The sequence below is a fragment of the Mobula hypostoma genome, chromosome 1, assembly GCF_963921235.1.
Source record: "Mobula hypostoma chromosome 1, sMobHyp1.1, whole genome shotgun sequence".
Taxonomy (NCBI): domain Eukaryota; kingdom Metazoa; phylum Chordata; class Chondrichthyes; order Myliobatiformes; family Myliobatidae; genus Mobula; species Mobula hypostoma.
In genome coordinates, this window is record NC_086097.1 from 115255598 (window position 1) to 115277469 (window position 21872).

Consider the following 21872-nt stretch of genomic DNA (forward strand, 5'->3'; position numbering starts at 1 on the left):
ACTAGCATGAGAGGGGACAGTTTTAAGTTGCTTGGAAGTAGGTACAGAGGAGATGTCAGGGGTAAGTTTTTTACGCAGAGCGTGGTGAGGGCACTGAATGGTCCGCCGGCGACGGTGGTGGAGTTGGAAACGATAGGGTCTTTTAAGAGACTCCTGGACAGGTACATGGAACTCAGAAAAATAGAGGGCTATGTGTAACCCTAGGTAATTTCTAAAGGTAAGGACATGTTCGGCTCAGCATTGTAGGCCAAAGGGCCTGTATTGTGCTGTAGGTTTTCCATGTTTCAATGTTTCTATGTTGAAGTCAAACTCACATCCACCACTTCCACTGGCAGCTTGTACCACACTCTCACCACCCTCTGAGTGAAGAAGTTCCCCCAAGTTTCCTCTTAAATATTTCACCTTTCATCTAAGACCCCTCGTTCTAGTCTCACCCAATCTCAATGGAAAAATCTGCTTGTGTTTATATTACCTATACTCCTCATAACATCCCATATATCTTGATATCTTGTTATTTCTACACAAGGGAATAATTACCCTCTGCTGAAATAATTCTATTTTTAAAATGTTTTATATTTTTTCACATATGTTATCAATATTCTCTAATCTAAACAGAAAAAACCCTGCATCTCTAGCTTTTCCTCTCGAATAATCATCCTTGGGACCATCTCAAAAATGAGCAGAGCTATGGTGACATATCATTTAAAGTTACTCGCAGCTAAGCTCTGGATGATTGTTCCAGAGAGATGAGTTCCAGATTCATTTGTCACTTTGTACATTGGAACATACAGTGCAAACGTCATTTGTGTTAACAACCAACAGATTCAACGACCCGCTTGGGGCAGCCCACAAGTGTTGCCACACATTCCGGTGCCAACAAAGCAATCCGGTTCAGTTCAGGCCATCTCTGGGAGAGTGTGTCTGGATTCTCAAGCCTCGAACTTCAGATTTCACCTCAGAATACTGATCATGGAACTTTTGCACCTTAACCTCCAATCCCAGTGACCCAGACCCTCGCGATTTCTTCGGATCCTCATGACTCCTTCTGGTCGCCAACTTCGGTCTTTGACCTACAGGCTTTGACCTTTGACTTTACCCTCAAAACTTTGCCAGGTCTCTATGTACAGACTTGCATGGATGGACCTTATTTGACCTTCAGGTCTTGACTTCTAGATTTCCACCCACCTCTAACTCCAACTCCAGTGACTTTTGGAGCCAGCATTTATTGCCCATCACAAATTTTCTTTGGGAAAATGGTGGTGAGCCACTGCCTGGAACCAACTGTCCTTCAGGTTACCGTACTCCTACGGAGCCACTCAGTAAGGAGCTTGAAGATTTAGATGATTAGTGACCAAATTCGGATGGTATATAATTTAAAAAGGAACCTGCAGATGGTGGTAATCTCTATGACTGCTATCTTTCTAACTGATACACATTTGAAGATAATATTGTTGGCTTATGGAAAATTTAAGAAGCTTTATAGGATATTTGTTTTTATTGGCCAGAGTTTAGAATACTCAATACGTGTGAGAATTTCCTCCTCCTGTCACGTCATATCTCAAATAATTCTTATTATCTCAGGAAGAATATAGTAGCTCCAAAAAAGGTACAGAGGAGATTTAAAAGACATCATTGGAGCAGGAGTATTTCAATTTTAAGGAGAGATTGGCTAAGCTGTTAGGAAGACAGGAGGTGGAGGAGGGATTTAATCAAGTATGTAATATTATAGAAGGGTTAAGGAAGCTGAATGCAAAGGACTTGTTTTCCTCAGAATTCAATACTAGGGATCATAGATTTAAGGTAAATGACAAAAGGATTTAAGGGAAGTTGAGAAAGATGAGGTTGCTTTTGGAGAATGCTGAGGGTCCAGTGCATTGACTGAATTGTCTAAACAATCTTTTAATGGTATGGATTGAGCAGCAGAATGCCTTCTAAAATAACTTTCTCAGATTCTGATTGTATAATTCTTGTAATTGATTGTATGAAGATGTCCCTAGCTAAGTGCATCATACCATTTTCTGCATGAGTTATTCTGTGGTGCTTCTGAATGAGTTTTCTAATAATGACCTCATTAAGGGCAATCTTCAACTGTTTACATTTGGAAATGGGTGGTTGGTGATTGGTGAGTGGCCTGGTCACAGTAGGCCATAGGACTGTTTATGTGCTACATCTCTCTGTGACTCCAAGTACTCAAGATTTCCTGGTATAAAAAGGCACCTGCAGTTAAAATAAACCATTCTCTTCCTTGGTGTGTTTGAACCCAGATACTGACTGAAGTTCTTATGCCATTGGATGCTGCCTGGTTTAGAGAGCTTGTGCTCTCATGATAGGCTGGACAAACATGGGTTGTTTTCTTTGGAATGGAGATCTGATAGAGGTTTATAAGATTATAAGAGGCACAAGTAGAGTAGACAGGGAGTATCTTTTTCCCAGGGGAAAAATGTCTAACACCAGAGACCATGCATTGAAGGTGAGGGGGTAGGGTCCAAGCAGACGTGAGGGGTAAGTTTTTCACTCAGAGAGTGGTGGATGCCCAGAATGCGGTGTCTGGTGCGGTGGTAAAGGTAAATACATGAGAGGCTTTTAAGAAAGTACAGTCGATGTCTCGGGCTGAGACCCTTCAGCAGGACCGGAGAAAAAAAAAGACGAGGAGTAGATTTAGAAGGTGAGGGAGGGGAGAGAGAAACACAAGTTGATAGGTGAAACTGGGAGGGGGGGATGAAGTAAAGAGCTGGGAAGTTGATTGGTGAAAGAGATACTGACTGGAGAAGGGGGAGTTTGATAGGTGGGGACAGAAGGCCATGGAGGAAAGAAAAGGGAAAGGAGCACTAGAGTGAGGCGATGGTGAGAGAAGGAAAAGGAGATGGGGAATGGTGAAGGGGGCCATTACCATAAGTTTGAGAAATCGATGTTCATGCCATCAGGTCGGAGGATACCCAGACGGAACATAAGGTGTTGTTCCTCCAACCTGAGTGTGGCTTCATCGTGACACATGGATTGACATATTGGAATGAGAATGGGAAGTGGAATTAAAATGGTGGCCACTGGGAGATCCCACTTTTTCTCTCCTATGTTTATCTCTCTCCTCCCCCACCTTTTAAATCTACTCATCTTTTTTGTCTCTAGTCCTACCAAAGGGTCTCAGCCAGAAACATGGACTGTACTTTTTTCCAGAGATGCTGCCTGGCCATAGATGCTGGAGTTCCTCCAGCATTTTGTGTGTGTTGCTTAGATTTCCAGCATCTGCAGACGCTCTCTTGTTAGAGGCTTTTAAGAGAAGTTTAGATAAGCACATGAATGTGAGGAAGATGGAGGGATGAGGACATTGTGTAGATAGGAGGGATTAGTGTTGGGGGGTTTTTGATTTACTGTTTAGCTGCTTTGGGACAACACTGTGGGGTAAAGTGCCTGTTCCTGTACTATGCTGTTCTATGCTCTGCGTTCCATGTTATGCAAACTGCTGACAAAGTAAAATGCATAAAATATACATTGAACTAGATTCAAGATTGAAGTTTATTTACCATGTGTATGTCAAAACATACAGTAAATGCAGAATTTGCTTTAACAATGGACACATCAACAAAGAAAGAAACTTGCGCATTGCAAACACGGTTCAGCCTGTTAACTCTCTACAATGATCTGAATTAAGTTGTATCAAGGAGTGTATTTATTATGAGTGTGCTGTGTGAGTAAGGTTTCTGTACCTTCTGGTTTGTGAGTGTGTGACAGTTGCATTACTAACATTTGATCTATTCCCCTCTTCCACATGGAGTGAGGTCGTCATCCGAGCAAGCACAGTTCAGTAGTGCATAGACTCCATCTGTTGTGGGCTGCGATACTTCCAGCAGTAAAGGGAACAGCAGCCATGATTGCAGAGCCAGCTGGAACTTACTTAGGCCGATGATGGATCAGCGGAGGCAGGCTCTCCTTGCAGCTTGCCAGGCAGATTGAGCCTTAAACAGCTGGCTCATCAATCCAGCTGCAAGAAAGTATCGGGAGGAATCCACGGTCAACGGCTTCAGGTCAGGGAGTGACAAACCTTTCAGCGGGGAAGATCATTGCTCAGAGTACATGCACTCAGTGGCCACTTTATTAGGTACACCTTTACATCTGCTCGTTCATGCAAATATCCGATCAGACAATAGTGTGGCAGCAACTCGATGCATGATAGCATGCAGACACGGTAAAGGGGTTCAGCTGTTGTTCAGGCCTAACATCAGGACGCGGTAGAAATGGGAGCTAAGTGACTTTGACCGTGGAATGATTGTTGGTGCCAGACGGAGTAGTTTCAGTATCTCAGAAAGATCTCCTGGGATTTTCATGCACAACAATCTCTAGAGCTTTCAAGAGAATGGTGCAAATGAAAACAAAAAAGCAGTGAACAGCAGTTCTTGTCTGCCTTGTTAATGAGAGAGGTCAGAGGACAGGGGACAGACAGGTTCAAGCTCATAGGAAGGTGACAGTAACTCAAATAACCATGCCAGCCAACAGAGATGTGCAGAAGAGCATCTCTGAATGCACAACATGTCAAACCTTGAAGCGGATGGACGACAGCAGCAGAAGACCATGAACAAACACTCAGTGACCGCTTTATTAGGTACAGTACAGCAGAATCCTAATAGAGTGACCACAGAGCTTTAATGTAATTGCTTAGACATTGATTTGATTCTTTGTTGGGAGCCAACTAACTGGGACCTTTTACAAAAGATCTTCATTTTACCTCCTCATAAATGCACAGAAGTGGTGTTTATGTTGCCAGTTTCTTTATCTTTGAATGCAGGTCCTGATAGCTATTCAGTTGTTTTCATTCATCAGCTGCCAGTTTGCCACCTACAACAGTATGGTTTCAGTCCATAAATACAGACTCTCTACGACTGGGAGATGATGGTTGCCATGGAGCTCTGTGAGGGCGCAGTGGCTAAAGAAACTCCCACAGATCCTGGTCAATGAGATTAATACTAGAAGAATTGTATTTGAAAACACACACAAAATGCTGGAGGAGTTCAGCAGGCCAGGCTGCATCAATGGAGGGGAATAAAGAGTTGACATTTTGGGCCAAGATCTTTCATGATGTTTGGGAAGGATGGGGGAAGAACCAGGATAATAAAGGGGAAGGGGAAGGAGTACAAGCTGGCAGAAAAGAGATTAAACCAGGTGAGGGAGAATGTGGATGGGTGGGGGAGAGGGTAAAGTAAAAAGCTGAGAGGCGATAGGTGGAAGAGGCAAAGGGCTGAAGAAGAAAAAGTCTGATAGGATGCAGCAATGCATCTGATCTCCAGTTTATTACTAATCTTTAGGGAATCACCAGTTCACCATCAGCATGATTCAACACTATTTTCAAAACAAATTTTTATCATCTATAGTGGTGATGTTGCTTGACATTCTTTTAAACTTTAATATTGAAGGTAGGAACTTCAATCCATTTAAATTCAGATACTAGTGGGTCATAAGGGTTTTGGTCACATATATAGAGTTAGGGTACCTAAGACTTCTGCATAGTACTGTATTTGTCAAGTTGGAGCAGATAGCGAGTTTGTAAATCTAGCAAGAGCAAAGGATGTTGGGAATGGCAAGGGTGGAACACCATGGGAGAGATGTGGAACAGGTGGCAGAGAAGGAGAGCCAGAAGTGGGGGGGGGGGGGGTGGTGGTTGTGGCAGAGGTACAGACATACACAGCCCCTGAGACACCAGGCAAGGAAATTTGATTCCAAACAATTTGTTTATTGATCATTGCAAAATGTCTCTCTGGTGCTTCCTGATCCCTTCCCTCTCCCTTCCCCTTTTCCCAACCATGATTTCCCTCTCTCTGCCCCCCTCCCACTCTGTCCACAATAGAGACCGATCTCAGAATCGGGTTTATCATTACTCACAATTGCATGGAAGTTGTTTTTTTTGTGGCAACAGTACAGTGCAATGCATAAAATTACTACAATGCTGTGCAAAAGTCTTAGACACCCTAACTATATATATGTGCCTAGGACTTTTGCACAGTTCTGTAAGTGGCTACCAATGGGTTTATCATTCATGGAGAGAATAGAAGGTCAGGTAAATTGGTAAGTATGCAGTTGACAGTTTGATAATTAGTTAGAAACATCTACTCTCATAATAAGGACATCAATCTGCAGATGTGAGTACTTCAAACTGTGACTATGATTCATCATATGCAACCATGAAAGGTATCCACATTTAGTATCTCAGTGAAGACAATGATTAACAGGCCTGTATTATTGCAAGGAAACTCTGGCAAAAGCTTGTATTGAATTCTGACTCTTACACCATGGTAGTTGTTGTGGTTGAAAAAACTACCCGGAGACCAATACTGTCAATGTTACAAATCTTTATTCAATCAATCTCAAGAATTCTTGCGGAGCAGATCAGGTGAAAGAGTCTCCTCAAGAATTAAAATATATCACATTTTTTCATAAAACCATAAGACATAGAAGCTGAATTAGGCCATTTGGCTCGTCATCTGCTCCACCATTTAATCATGGCTGATCCATGTTTCCACTCCTCTGCCCAAGTCCCTGGCCTTCTGCCAGTAACCTTTGATGCTGTGTCTAATCAAGAACCTGTCAAGCTCTGCCTTAAATACACTCAATGAACTGGCCTCCACAGCTGTCTGTGGAAATAAATTCTACAAATTCACCACCCTTTGGGTAAAGAAATTTCTCCATATCTCTGTTTTAAAAGGCCACCCCCTATACTAAGGCTGTGCCCTCTTGTCCTAGACTCCCTCACAATAGGAAACATCTTTCTACATCTACTCTGTCCAGGCCTTTCAATATTTGAAAGGTTTCAATGAAATCCACACCCCCCATCCTTCTAAATTCCAGTGAGTACAGACCCAGAGCTATCAAACATTCCTTTCATTCCTTTCATTCCTGGAATCATCCTTGTGAATCTCCTCTTTACCCCCTCCAATGCCAGCACATCGTTTCATGGATGAGGACCCCAAAACTGTTCACAATACTCAAGGTGAGGCTTCACGAGTGCCTTATAAAGCCTCAGCTTCACATCTTTGCTCTTGTATTCTAGACCTCCTGAAATGAATGCTAACATTGCATTTACTTTTCTCACCACCAACTCTACCTACAAGTTAACCTTTAGGGATTTCTGCACAAGGACTCCCAAGTCCCTTTGCATCTCAGATTTTTGGATTTTCTCCCCATTCAGAAAATAGTCTGCATACTTATTTCTACTACCAAAGTGCGAGACCATGCATTTTCCAACATTGTATTTCATTTGCCACTTTCTTGCCCATTCTCCTAATTTGTCTATTTTCTTTTGCAGCCTACCTGTTTCCTGAACATTAAATGCCCCCTCCACCAATCTTCGTACCATCTGCAAACCTGGCAACAAAGCCATCTGTTCTAACATCTGAATTATTGGTATACAGTATAAAAAGAAGCAGTCCCAACATTGACTCCTCAATGGAACACCACTACTCAATGGCCACCAACCAGTAAAGGATCCTTTTATTCCCACTCACTGCCTCCTACCAATCAGCCCATACTCTAACCATGCTAGTAACTTTCCGGTAATATCATGGACTCTGAACTTGGTAAGCAGCCTCATGTGTGGTACTTTGTCAAAAGCCTTCTGAAAGCCCAAATATGCAACATCCACTGCAATCCTTTTATCTGTCCTACATGTAATCTCCTCAAAGAATTCCCATAGGTTTAACAGGCAAGAATTTCCCTTAAGGAAACCATACTGACTTTGTCCTATCTCATCCTGGTTCTCCAAATACTCCATAACCTCATCCTTGATTCCAACATCTCCCAACAACTGAGGTCAGGCTAACTGGTCTGTAATTTCCTTTCTGCTGCCTTCCTTCTTTCTTAAAGAGCGGAGTGACATTTACAATTTTCCAGTCCTCTAGCACCATGCCAGAGTCCAATGATTTTTGAAAGATCATTACTAATCCCTCCACAATCTCTTCTGCTACAACTTTCAGAACCCTAGGGTGCAGTTCATCTGGTCTGGGTAACATGTGTACCCGTAGGTCTTTCAGCTTTTTTGAGCTCCTTTTCTCTTGTAATAGTAACTGCACTCGCTTCTTTTTCCTCACACCCTTCAACATCTGGCACACTGCTAGTATCTTCCACAGTGAGGACTGTTGCAAAATATTCATTTAGTTCATCAGCTATCTCCTTGGCCCCATTATTATTTCTCTAGGCTTATTTTCTAGCAGAGCTAGGTACATCCACTCTCATCTTTCTTTTATTTTTTACATACTTAAAAGCTTTTACTATCCACATTGATTATGTTTGCTAGCTTGATTTCATATTTCATCGTTTCCTTCCTAATTTTTTTTTGTTGCTCTCTATAGTTTTTTAAAAGCTTCCCAATCCTATATCTTCCCACTAATTTTTGCTTTGTTGTATGCCTTCTTTTGCTTTTACATGAGCTTTGATTTCTCTTGTCAGCCACGGTTGTACTATTTTGCCATTTTAGTAGGTCTTTGTTTTTGGAATACATCTATCCTACACCTTCTTCATTTTCCCCAGAAACTCACACCATTGCTGCTCTCAAACAAGAGAAAATCTGTAGATGCTGGAAATGCCAAAGGGTCTCGGCCAAAAATGTCAACTGTACTTTTTTCCATAGCTGCTGCCTGACCTGCTGACTTTCTTCAGGATTTTGTCTCCATTGCTGCTCTGCTGTCATCCCTGCCAGAAACTTCTTCCATTTACTTTGGCCAAGTCCTCTCACATACTACTGTGATTTCCTTTACTCCACTGAAATACTGCTAATCAGCCTTTACTCTCTCCCTATCAAATTTCAAGTTGAACTTAATCATATTATGATTACTGTCTCCTAAGAGTTCTTTTACCCTAAACTCCCTAATCCCCTCCGGTTCTTTGCACAAAACCTAATCCAGTATAGCAGATCCCGCAGAGGAGGACAAAGGGCTTAATTAGGAAAGGGAAAAAAGATTATGAGAGAAATCTGGCAGGGAACATAAAAACTGACTATAAAAGCTTTTATAGATATGTGAAAAGAAAAAGATTGGTTAAGACAAATGTAGGTCCCTTGCAGTCAGAAACAGGTGAATTGATCGTGGGGAACAAGGACGTGGCTGACCAATTGAATAACTACTTTGGTTCTGTCTTCACTAAGGAGGACGTAAATAATCTTCCGGAAATAGTAGGGGACCGAGGGTCTAGTGAGATGGAGGAATGGAGGGAAGTGGTAAATTGAAGGGATTGAAGGCAGTTAAATCCCCAGGGCCAGATGGTCTGCATCCCAGAGTGCTTAAGGAAGTAGCCCAAGAAATAGTGGATGCATTAGTGATAATTTTTCAAAACTCTTTAGATTCTGGATTAGTTCCTGAGAATTGGAGGGTGGCTAATGTAACCCTGCTTTTTAAAAAAGGAGGGAGAGAGAAACTGGGGAATTATAGACCGGTAAGCCTGACATCGATGGTGGGGAAAATGCTAGAGTCAGTTATCAAAGATGTGATAACAGCACATTTGGAAAGCGGTGAAATCATCGGACAAAGTCAGCATGGATTTGTGAAAGGAAAATTATGTCTGACGAATCTTATAGAATTTTTTGAGGATGTAACGAGTAGAGTGGACAGGGGAGAACCAGTGGATGTGGTATATTTGGATTTTCAAAAGGCTTTTGACAAGGTCCCACACAGGAGATTAGTGTGCAAACTTAAAGCACACGTTATTGGGGATATGGTATTGATGTGGATAGAGAATTGGTTGACAGACAAGAAGCAAAGAGTGGGAATAAACGGGACCTTTTCAGAATGGCAGGCAGTGACTAGTGGGGTACTGCAAGGATCAGTGCTGGGACCCCAGTTGTTTACAATATATATTAATGACTTAGACGAGGGAATGAAATGCAGCATCTCCAAGTTTGCAGATGACACGAAGCTAGGCGGCAGTGTTAGCTGTGAGGAGGATGCTAAGAGGATGCAGGGTGACTTGGATATGTTAGGTAAGTGGGCAGATCATGGCAGATGCAATTTAATGTGGATAAATGTGAGGTTATCCACTTTGGTGGCAAGAACAGGAAAACAGATTATTATCTGGATGGTGGCCGATTAGGAAAAGGGGAGGTGCAACGAGACCTGGGTGTCATTGTACACCAGTCATTGAAAGTTGGCATGCAGGTACAGCAGGCGGTGAAAAAGGCGAATGGTATGCTGGCACTTTATAGCAAGAGGATTCGGGTACAGGAGCAGGGAGGTACTACTGTGGTTGTACAAGGCCTTGGCGAGACCACACCTGGAGTATTGTGTACAGGTTTTGTCCCCTAATCTGAGGAAAGACATTCTTGCCATTGAGGGGGTACAAAGAAGGTTCACCAGATTGATTCCTGGGATGACAGGACTTTCATATGATGAAAGACTGGATCGACTAGGCTTATACTCTCTGGAATTTAGAAGATTGAGGGGGTATGTGATTGAAACGTATAAAATTCTAAAGGGATTGAACAGGCTAGATGCAGGAAGGTTGTTCCCGATGTTGGGGAAGTCCAGAACAAGGGGTCACAGTCTGAGGATAAAGGGGAAGCCTTTTAGGACCGAGATGAGGAAAAACAACTTCACACAGAGAGTGATGAATCTGTGGAATTCTCTGCCACAGGTTACTGCTGAGGCCAGTTCATTGGCTATATTTAAGAGGGAGTTAGATAAAGCACTTGTGGCTCAAGGGATCGGGGGTGTGGAGAGAAGGCAGGTACAGGGTTCTGAGTTGGATGATCAGCCATGATCGTAATGAATAGCAGTGCAGGCTCGAAGGGCTGAAAGGCCTATTCCTGCACCTATTTTCTATGTTTCTATTTTTCTATCCCCTAGTAGGCTCAACAACAAACTGCTCTAAAGAGCCATCTTGTTGGCATTCAACAAATTCACTTCTTGAGATCCATTTCCAACTTGATTTTCCCAGATGACCTGCATATTGAAACCTCCCAGAACTATCACAACTTTGCCCTCTTGACATATCTTTTCTATTTCCTCTTGTAATCTGTGATCCACATCCCAGCTGCTGCTGGGAAGTCTGTATATAACTGCTGTCAGGGTCCTTTTACCCTTGCAGTTACTTAACTGTCCCAGTACAATCCCTTGTTGAAGAGGTCAAGGTAGCCAAGGTAAGATCATTCTTGATGCTTCGAGACTCAAAAGATCCTGTCATCAAGAACACCCAGCCGGACATGAGATCAGGCAGGAAGTGGTCAGCCCATGTAGGAGTTGATGAGGCAGAGTCTGGATTGAAGCACAAGGAAACGGTTGGGGCTATCCAGCTAGGCTGTCAGGTACTTGGATGGACAACCCACAATTAGTGGTCATCTTCTACAGGTAAGGAGCGCCATGAGCTTGTAACACAAGAGATCCGAGAGGTAGAAGAAGAGAAGAGGTTAGCTAAAATAGCTGGCCTGTCCAAACAAGGGGCTTGGACCTGGTGGGAAAATGTTGAACAACGACATCTAACTTGGAATGTTCTGTGGCAGAAGGAACCGCTCTGCATTTCTTTTCTATGCAGAGCAGCGTACGATCTGCTCCCAACACCTGCCAACCTCAGCAGCTGGTGTGAAGATAAGACAGACAGGTGTGCTGTTTGTGGTGAGAAAGGAACATTTCAACATATTTTGAGTGCATGCAGAGTCAATCTTTCCAGCGGCATGTACACTTGGAGACATAACAACGTTCTCAAAGTTGTAACAGAAGCGGTTGAGCAGAGAGTACTGCAGCACAACTTATCTCATGCCCCATGCTGCACAGAATATCGTATATCATTTGTGAAAGAAGGCTCCAAGTCAAGGGTGTGCAGCACAGGTTCACGATCAAGCATACTTTCTTCAGCCAATGATTAGTGTATCAAGGCCGATCTGGATGGGAAAGGCAGTTTCCCGGAGCAAATAGCTTTCACCACATTACGTCCAGATATAATCGTATGGTCTGACACCAGTAGAGAAGTGGTTATTGGTGAACTTACAGTTCCCTGGGAAGACAACATCGATGAAGCCCATGAGCGCAAGTTAACCAAGTATGCAGAATTAAGATCAGAGTGCAGAGACAGAAGGTGGAAGTTCTCATGCTATCCATTCAAAGTAGGCTGCCGTGGGTTTATTGCGTTCACTTTCCAGAAGTGGCTGCGTGACATTGGTTTCACTAGAAGAGAGATCAAGTCAACCAGCAGGACTGTAGCTGAGGCAGCAGAGAAAGGATCAGCATGGGTGTGGACCAAGTATGTCCAGAGGGGCAGATAGTCAGACAGTGTACACATATCTTGCAAACCCTTCAGTAGTGGCATAGACACCTGCAGAGCAGACTATCTGTTGGATGGAAGTGACCAATAACTCTGATGGAGGCAGATGCCAAGTTTTTAAGCTCACCAATTGGAGGTGGTGCTTTAGCACTGCTGGCCCACCACCTTGAGGGAGTCTTGATCATAAGCGGGCCGAAACTCCTGAAGACAAGTGGCAGATCAACTGATGATCCTACTGGTGATAGCACAGAACAGTTAAGACCATAAGACCATAAGACAAAGGAGCAGAAGTAGGCCATTCGGCCCATCGAGTCTGCTCCGCCATTTTATCATGAGCTGATCCATTTTATCCTATTTAGTCCCACTGCCCCGCCTTCTCACCATAACCTTTGATGCCCTGGCTACTCAGATACCTATCGATCTCTGCCCTAAATATGCCCAATGACTTGGCCTCTACTGCTGCCCATGGCAACAAATTCCATTGGTTCACCACCCTCTGACTAAAAAAATTTCTTTGCATTTCTGTTCTGAAAGGGCGCCCTTCAATCCTGAAGTCATGCCCTCTCGTACTAGACTCCCCTATCATGGGAAACAACTTTGCCACATCTACTCTGTCCATGCCTTTTAACATTCAAAGTGTTTCTATGAGGTCTCCCCTCATTCTTCTAAACTCCAAGGAATACAGTCCAAGAGCGGACAAACGTTCCTCATATGTTAACCCTCTTATTCCTGGAATCATTCTCGTGAATCTTCTCTGTACCCTCTCCAACATCAGCACATCCTTTCTTAAATAAGGAGACCAAAACTGCCCACAGTACTCTAAGTGAGGTCTCACCAGCGCCTTATAGAGCCTCAACATCACATCCCTGCTCCTATACTCTATTCCTCTAGAAATGAATGCCAACATTGCATTCGCCTTCTTCACTACTGACTGAACCTGGAGGTTAACTTTAAGGGAATCCTGTACGAGGACTCCCTAGTCCCGTTGCATCTCAGAACTTTGAATTCTTTCCCCATTTAAATAATAGTCTGCCTGTTTATTTTTTCTGCCAAAGTGCATAACCATACACTTTCCAACATTGTACTTCATTTGCCACTTCTCTGCCCATTCTTCCAATCTATCCAAGTCTCTCTGCAGACTCTCCGTTTCCTCAGCACTACCGACCCTCCACCTATCTTCGTATCGTCAGCAAACTTAGCCACAAAGCCATTTATTCCATAATCCAGATCGTTGATGTACAATGTAAAAAGAAGCGGCCCCAACACTGATCCCTGTGGAACACCACTGGTAACCGGCAGCCAATCAGAATAGGATCCCTTTATTCCCTCTCTCTGTTTCCTGCCAATCAGCCAATGCTCTATCCACGTATGTAACTTTCCCGTAATTCTATGGGCTCTTATCTTGTTAAGTAGCCTCATGTGTAGCACCTTGTCAAAGGCCTTCTGAAAATCCAAATATACAACATCCACTGCATCTCCCTTGTCTAGCCTACCGGTAATTTCCTCAAAAAATTGTAATAGGTTTGTCAGGCAGGATTTTCCTTTAAGGAATCCATGCTGAGTTCTGCCTATCTTGTCATATGCCTCCAGGTACTCTGTAACCTCATCCTTGACAATGGACTCCAACAACTTCCCAACCACCGACGTCAAGCTAACAGGTCTATAATTTCCTTTTTGCTTCCTTGCCCCCTTCTTAAATAGCGGAGTGACATTTGCAATCTTCCAGTCTTCCGGAACCATGCCAGAATCTATCGACTTTTGAAAGATCATCGCTACTGCCTCCGCAATCTCCACAGCTACTTCCTTCAGAACACGAAGGTGCATTCCATCTGGTCCGGCAGATTTATCTACCTTTAGACTTTTCAGCTTCCTGAGTACTTTCTCTGTCGTAATTGTGACTGCGCACACTTCTCTTCCCTGCCACCCTTGGGTGTCCGGTATCCTGCTGTCTTCCTCAGTGAAGACTGATGCAAAATACTTGTTCAGTTCCTCTGCCATCTCCTCATCTCCCATTACAATTTCTCCAGCATCATTTTCTATCGGTCCTATATCTATTCTCACCTGTCTTTTACTCTTTATATACTTGAAAAAGTTTTTAGTATCCTCTTTGATATTATTTGCTAGTTTCCTTTCATAGTTAATCTTTTCTCTCTTAATGACCTTCTTGGTTTCCTTTTGTAACGTTTTAAAAACTTCCCAATCCTCTGTCTTCCCACTAATTTTTGCTTCCTTGTATGCCCTCTCCCTAGCTTTAACTTTGGCTTTGACTTCTCTTGTCAACCATGGTTGCATCCTTTTTCCACTCGAAAATTTCTTCTTTTTTGGAATATACCTGTCTTGCACATTCCTCATTTTTCACATAAACTCCAGCCACTGCTGCTCTGCCGTCTTTACCGCCAGTGTCTCTTTCCAGTCAACTTTGGCCAGTTCCTCTCTCATGCCACTGTAATTTCCTTTACTCCACTGAAACACGGACACATCAGATTTCGGCTTCTCTTTTTCTAATTTCACAGTGAACTCAATCATGTTATGATCATTGCCTCCTAAGGGTTCCTTCACCTCAATCTCTCCAATCACCTCCGGTTCATTACACAATACCCAATCCAGTACAGCCGATCCCCTAGTGGGCTCGACAACAAGCTGTTCTAAAAAGCCATCTCGCAGACATTCTACAAATTCTCTCTCTTGAGATCCAGTGCCGATCTGATTTTTCCAATCTACTTGCATGTTAAAATCCCCCACAATTATCATAACACTGCCCTTTTGACAAGCCTTTTCTATTTCCAGTTGTAATTTGTAGTCCACATCCCTGCAGCTGTTTGGAGGCCTATAAATAACTGCCATCAGGGTCTTTTTACCCCTGCTATTCCTTAGCTCAACCCATAAAGATTCTGTACCTTCCGATCCTATATCACCTCTTTCTAATGATTTAATATCATTTCTTACCAATAAAGCCACGTCTCCCCCTCTGCCTACCTTCCTATCCTTCCGATACACCGTGTATCCTTGGACGTTCAGCTCCCAGAGACATGCATCCTTTAGCCAGGTCTCAGTGATGGCCACAATATCATACCTGCCAATCTGTAGCTGTACAACAAGATCATCCACCTTATTCCTTATGCTGCGTGCATTTAAGTACAACACCTTAAGACCAGTATTTGATACTTTTTGCTTTGATTTCACGGCAACTTTATTGCACTGCAACTCATCCCAATGGCTACAAATTTTCCCCATCACCTGCCTGTCTTTCCTGACATCTTTACTGCTCACTATCTTAGATTTATTTCTGTTTTCCTCTTCCTCCGCTCTATCATTCCGGTTCCCATCCCCCTGCCAAATTAGTTTAAACCCTCCCTAACAGCTCTATTAAACTTTCCCGCCAGGATATTGGTCCCCTTCGGGTTCAGGTGTAACCTGTCCATTTTGAACAGGTCATACTTTCCCCAGAAGAGATCCCAATGATCCAAGAATCTGAAGCCCTGCCCCCTGCACCAGTCTCTCAGCCAGGCATTCATCTGCCTGATCTGACGACTCTTGCCCTCGCTAGCACGTCTTAACATCTTAGTGTATTTTTTAACTCTTTAACTCAACCCTCAAGGATCCAGCATCTTTTGATCCTATGTCACATCTTTTCACTGATTTGATGGCATTCTTTACCAACAGAGCCAAGCCACCCCCTCTGCCTACGATCCTACCCCTCTGATACAATGTGTAACCATGGACATTTAGCTCCCAACTACAACCATCCTTCAGCCACAATTCAGTGATGACTACAACATCATAGCTGACAATCTGTAATAGTGCAACAAGATCATCCACCTTATTTCTTATGCTCAGTGCATTGAGATATAACACTTTGAGAACGGTATTTACTACCTTTTTGATTCTGCATCCTGAATGCACTGATACACACCTTGCTGGCTACAGTTATGTCTCATCATTTGCCTACCTTTCCTGACAGCCTGACTAACATAGAAACATAGAAAACCTACAGCAAAATACAGGCCCTTCAGCCCACAAAGCTGTACTGAACATGTCCTTACCATAGAACTGCCTAGGCTTACCCATAGCCCTCTATTTTTCTAAGCTCCATGTACCTATCCAGGAGTCTCTGAAAAGACCCCATTGTTTCCACCTCCACCGCCACGGCTGGCAGCCCATTCCACACACTCACCACTCTCTGTGTAAAAAACTTAACCCAGACATCTCTTCTGTACTTACTTCCAAGAACCTTAAAACTATGCCCTCTCTTGCTAGCCATTTTAGCCCTGGGGAAAAGCCTCTGACTATCCACACGATCAATGCCTCTCATTATCTTCTACACCTCTATCAGGTCACCTCTTATCCTTCATCACTCCAAGGAGAAAAGACCGAGTTCACTCAACCCATTCTCATAAGGCATGCTCCCCAATCCAGGCAACATCCATGTAAATCTCCTCTGCACAATTTTTATGTTTTCCACATCCTTCCTGTAGTGAGGTGACCAGAATTGAGCACAGTACTTCAAGTGGGGTCTCACCAGGGTCCTATATAGCTGCAACATTACTTCTTGGCTCTTAAACTCAATCGCGAGTTTGATGAAGGCCAATGGACCATATGCCCTCTTAACCACAATGTCAACCTGCGCAGCAGCTTTGAGTGTCCTATGGACTCGAACCGCAAGGTTCCTCTGATTCTCCACACTGCCAAGAGTCTTACATTTAATACTATATTCTGCCATTATATTTGACCTACCAAAATGAACCACCTCACATTTATCTTGGTTGAACTCCATCTGACACCTCTCAGCCCAGTTTTGCATCCTATCAATGTCACACTGTAATGTCTGATGGCCCTCCACACTATCCACAACACCCCCAACCTTTGTGTCATCAGCAGATTTAGTAACCCATCCCTCCACTTCCTCATCCAGGTCATTTATAAAAATCACAAAGAGTAGGGGTCCCAGAATAGATCCCTGAGGCACACCACTGGTGACTGACCTCCATGCAGAATATGACCCATCTACAACCACTCTTTGCCTTCTGTGGGCAAGTCAGTTCTGGATCCTCAAAGCAATGTCCCCTTGGATCCCATGCCTCCTTACTTTCTCAATAAGCCTTGCATGGAGTACCTTATCAAATGCCTTGCTGAAATCCACTTACACTACATCCATGGCTCTACCTCCATCAATGTGTTTAGTCACATCCTCAAAAAATTCAATCAGACTTGTAAGGCACGACCTGCCTTTGACAAAGCCATGCTGACTATTCCTAATAATATTATGCCTCTCCAAATGTTCACAAATCCTGCCTCTCAGGATCTTCTCCATCAACTTACCAACCACTGAGGTAAGACTCACTGGCCTTTAATTTCCTGGGCTGTCTCTACTTCCTCTCTTGAATAATGGAATAACATCCGCAACCCTCCAGTCCTCCGGAACATCTCCTGTCCTCATTGATAATGCAAAGATCATTGACAGGTGCTTAGCAATCTCCTCCTTGACAGTCTGTTCAATTCTGGATCCCTTCACTCTGGTTCCCACCCCTCGCCAAATTATTTAAAGCCCTCCCCAACAGCTCTAACAAACATGCCCGCAAGAATATTGGTTCTCCACAGGTTCAGGTGCAACCCATCACTTTTAAACAGGTCTCAGCTTCTCCAGAAGAGATCCCAATGATCCAGAACCTGAAGCCCTGCCCCCTGCACCAGCTTCCCAGCCACACATTGATTTGTCATATCATCCTGTTTCTACCCTCACTAGCGCTTGGCATAGACACCAATCCAGAAATCACTACCCTAGAGGTCCTGCTTCTCAGCTTTCTACTTAACTCTCTATATTCTCTTTTCAGGACCTCTTTGCTTTTCCTTCCTATGTCTTTGGTACCAATATGTACCAAGACATCTGGCTGCTCTCCCTCCCTCTCCAAAATGTTGTGGATACAATCCAAGATATCCTTGACTCTGGCACGTGGGAGGCAACATACCATCTTGGTGTCCCGTCACATCCACAGGATCTCCTGTCGGTTCCCCTCACTATTGAGTCCCCTACCACTATTGCTCCCCTCTTCTCCCTCTTTCCCTTCCGCACCATGGACCCATGCTCAGTGCCAGTAACCTGGTTTCCGTGGCATTCCCCCGGGAGATTGTCCCCTGCAACAGTATCCAAAATGGTGTACTTACTTTTGAGAATAATGGCCACAGGGGTGCTCTGTGCGAACTGCCTATTCATGTTTCCATTTTGCCTGACAGTCACCCAACTACCCACCTCTTGCAACTTCCATGTGACTATAACCCTGTAACTCTGATCGATTATCTTCTCACTCTCCCGTTTTAACTGAAGGTCGCCCAACTGCTGCTGCAGATTCCTAACACAGCCATCGAGGAGTTGTAGCTGGGTGCACATCATGCAGATGTACTTCCTTGGGTGATTCTGGATCTCCCAGGACTACAAATCCATCATGAAGAACACTCAACAGCCATTTGCTACACTAGGTTCAGTGAGAGGGAAAAAAAGGGAAACTTAACAGAAGCTTACCTAGAGCCAACGCCTCTTTCGAACTGAATCCTCCTTTGAACCAAAGCCTGACACTCCTACTCTCATCCCTGGCCTATTCTCAACAACGGCCACCCCGCGTGTGCCTTCTGTACTTTTAAACAAATGTCACTGAGAAAGCTCATCCCTGTGGCCTGCTCCTGCCACTGATTGGGCGTCAGAATGAGCTGAACACCCGCAAAGCTCTCTTTTTAAACAAGTGTCGCCGACCTGCGAGAAAGCTCCTCACTGTGGACTGCTCCTGCCGCTGACTGGGCATAAGAATGAGCTGAACACCCGCAAAGCTCTCTTTTCAAACCAGCGTCGCCAACCTGCGAGAAAGCTTGTCACTGTGGCCTGTTTCTGCCGCTGATTTGACTATCAGAATGGTAGGTATAATAACAATACATGAAAGGTGATTGGTAGCTCATCAGAGCCAGAACTATTTTTGCTGAAGTTAGTTAGTCAGATACCTAACTGGAACTTCTCACTGTGCTATGCATACATTGGAAACCAGAGGTCCCTTGGAATTTGAGTTTCAGTAGGTGCTGTCTATCTTAATTCTGAAATGTAGGATGGTCCTAATTTTGGTGTATGTTCTCACACTTTCTCAGCCATCTACCACTGTTCACACTTCCTTAAAGAGCATTTATCTATCATTCCCCTTACTATGATCTCATCAGTGTGCCATGGCTGGGAATTCTAATTGTTCACTGAAGGTTTGTTGGATTTGTGTTCACGCAACCCTTTGCCTCCTCCATCTTATTAAGGCCCATTATATTCCCTGCACTTTTGTCCAATTATCCCAGTGTGCACATTATTCACATCAATTTGTTTTGTTCCAATATTGAAAAGCACACATCCTCACATTATTGCTTGTATAAATATTATGGCGATTTTCCAGGACCACTTGCGTCAAGTGCCTGCAGTGTGTGCTAACATCTGCCAGCTATTTTCTATAGTAACATCAGAATCAGTTATTAAACACAAAAGATTCTGTAGATGCTGAAAATTCAGAGCAACTTCGCAGATCAGGCAACATCTATGGAGAGGAATAAACAGTCGGTGTTTTGGGTTGAGACTTGCTTTCATCTATCACCGGACATCTTGTACTCCTTCTCCTCCCCCCCACCTTCTTATTCTGGCTTCTTTCCCGTTCATTTTCAGTCTTGATGAATAGTTTGGGCCTGAAATGTCAACTATTTATTCTTTTCCATAGTTGTTGGCTGAGCTGTTGAGTTCCTCCAGCATTTTGTCTGTTGCTGAGAATCAAGTTTATTATCATTGAATTATAATCAAAAGGTTCAAAGTACAAAGTAAATTTATTATCATAGTTTATTTATGTCACTATATGCAACCCTGAGATTCACTTTTTGGTGGGCATTCACAGTAAGTCCAGGAAACGTAATGGAATCAATGAGAGACCATACCAACAGGACAGACGAATAACCAATGTGCAAAAGACAACAAATTGTGCAAATACACAAGTAAAGAAATAAAATTACAAATAAATAAGCAGTTTTATATTTTAATAAGCCCTCGTCTGCAGCACTTTGTTTATGTTACGATCCGGACCATTGACTCCCTGTTTCCCTTTGGTTCCCTGTTTTCCCGTGTCCCTCAGCCTTGGTGATTAGAGGCAATTTACTCTCGGTTGAACTGCTAGTTTATAGTCTCCGGCTTTCAGCTGTTCGACGTGAGAGTGTCTGCAAAGTCACCAAACGTACGGCGTGCCAATGTCATCTGGCCGGAGCAAGTCTTGTCTCCGCCTGAGGCAAGTGCCGGTAATTCGCCTTTCCTCACTGGAGCAACCCCGTCAAGTTACCTCGCCAAAGCGAGCCTGCAAAGTTTCCTTACCGAGGTGGGTCCGTCAGTTAACCCGCTGGAGGGAATCAAGAACTGCTGTCTACTGTTCCCGGGCTGAGTCGAGAGCTCGCCACTACCCGGAGGCTCCAAGTCAAGTCCTGGCTCCGGGGGCATTCAAGTACCAAGTCAAGTCCTGTCCCTGGCGGCATTCAAGTACCAAGTCAAGTCCTGTCCCTGGCGGCATCCAAGTTCCGAGTCAAGTCTCGGTCCTGGCGGCATTCAAATTCCGAGTCGAGTCCGGGCCCTGGCGGCGTCCAAGTTCCGAGTTGAGTCCTGGCCCTGGCGGTTTGTGATTCCTGTCCTACCCCCCCCCCCGTCTGAAACCCTTCTCTGCCCCTCTTGCCTCTAGCCCTCGCCTGCACTTCAGTCTAGTTCTATTGCCTGAGCTAGATAGGTACTGTCTGGTGTTCTTTTGTGTCGGTCTTGTCTTGTCCTTGCCTCCATGGGGTAAGTCTGGCCATCTTGCCGTTGCCCCGCGGGCAGTCATGTTTTGTCTTGTCTTGTCCTTGCCTCCGTGGGGTAAGTCAGGCTGCCTTGCCATTGCCCCACGGGGGGTCATGATTCCCAGCCCTATATCCTGTACCCAACAAAGGGTCCTGGCTCTCTGTTCTGTGTGTGAATCCCGGCCCTATGTCCTGTACTCAAGGAGGGGTCCCGGCTCTGTGTTCTGTGTATGTGTCCATGGTTCCATGTACCTGCTCTCCCGAGACCCAGGCTCTGTTTTCCATGTTCCTCCTCTTCCTAGCCCATGTCATGTCCATGCCTGGTTCTGGGGTCCGAGCCCGAGGCAAGACCCAGGTATTGGGTCCTTGCCCAGTCCCTGGCTCAGAGTCCATACCCTAGCCTCTTCATGTCTCCTCTAGTTCTGGGAGCCGATTCCGAGTCCAAGCCCAGACCCTTGGTCCCAGCCTAGTCGTAGTCCTGAGTCCTTGTCCAGTTTTCTATTTCCTGCTTCTGTCTTGCTCTCCTGGTATCGAAAAATAAACTGAATGTAATTAACCTCCCAAAATGTGTCTTGCATTTGGGTCCACCCTTGCTCCCAATGCCCCCCCATTGTGACACTATCAGTGTGCCAGGTGTAGAAGGGTGTGAGGGAAGAGAAGCGAGTGCAGTTATTATTAAAAAGAGAGGTTGCTCAAAAAGCTGAAAGACCTAAAGGTGCATAAGCCACCTGGACCCATTGAACTGAACCCTAGGGTTCTGAAAGAGGTAGCGTTAGAGAATGTTTAGGCATTAGTAATGATCTTTCAAGGATCAATGGATT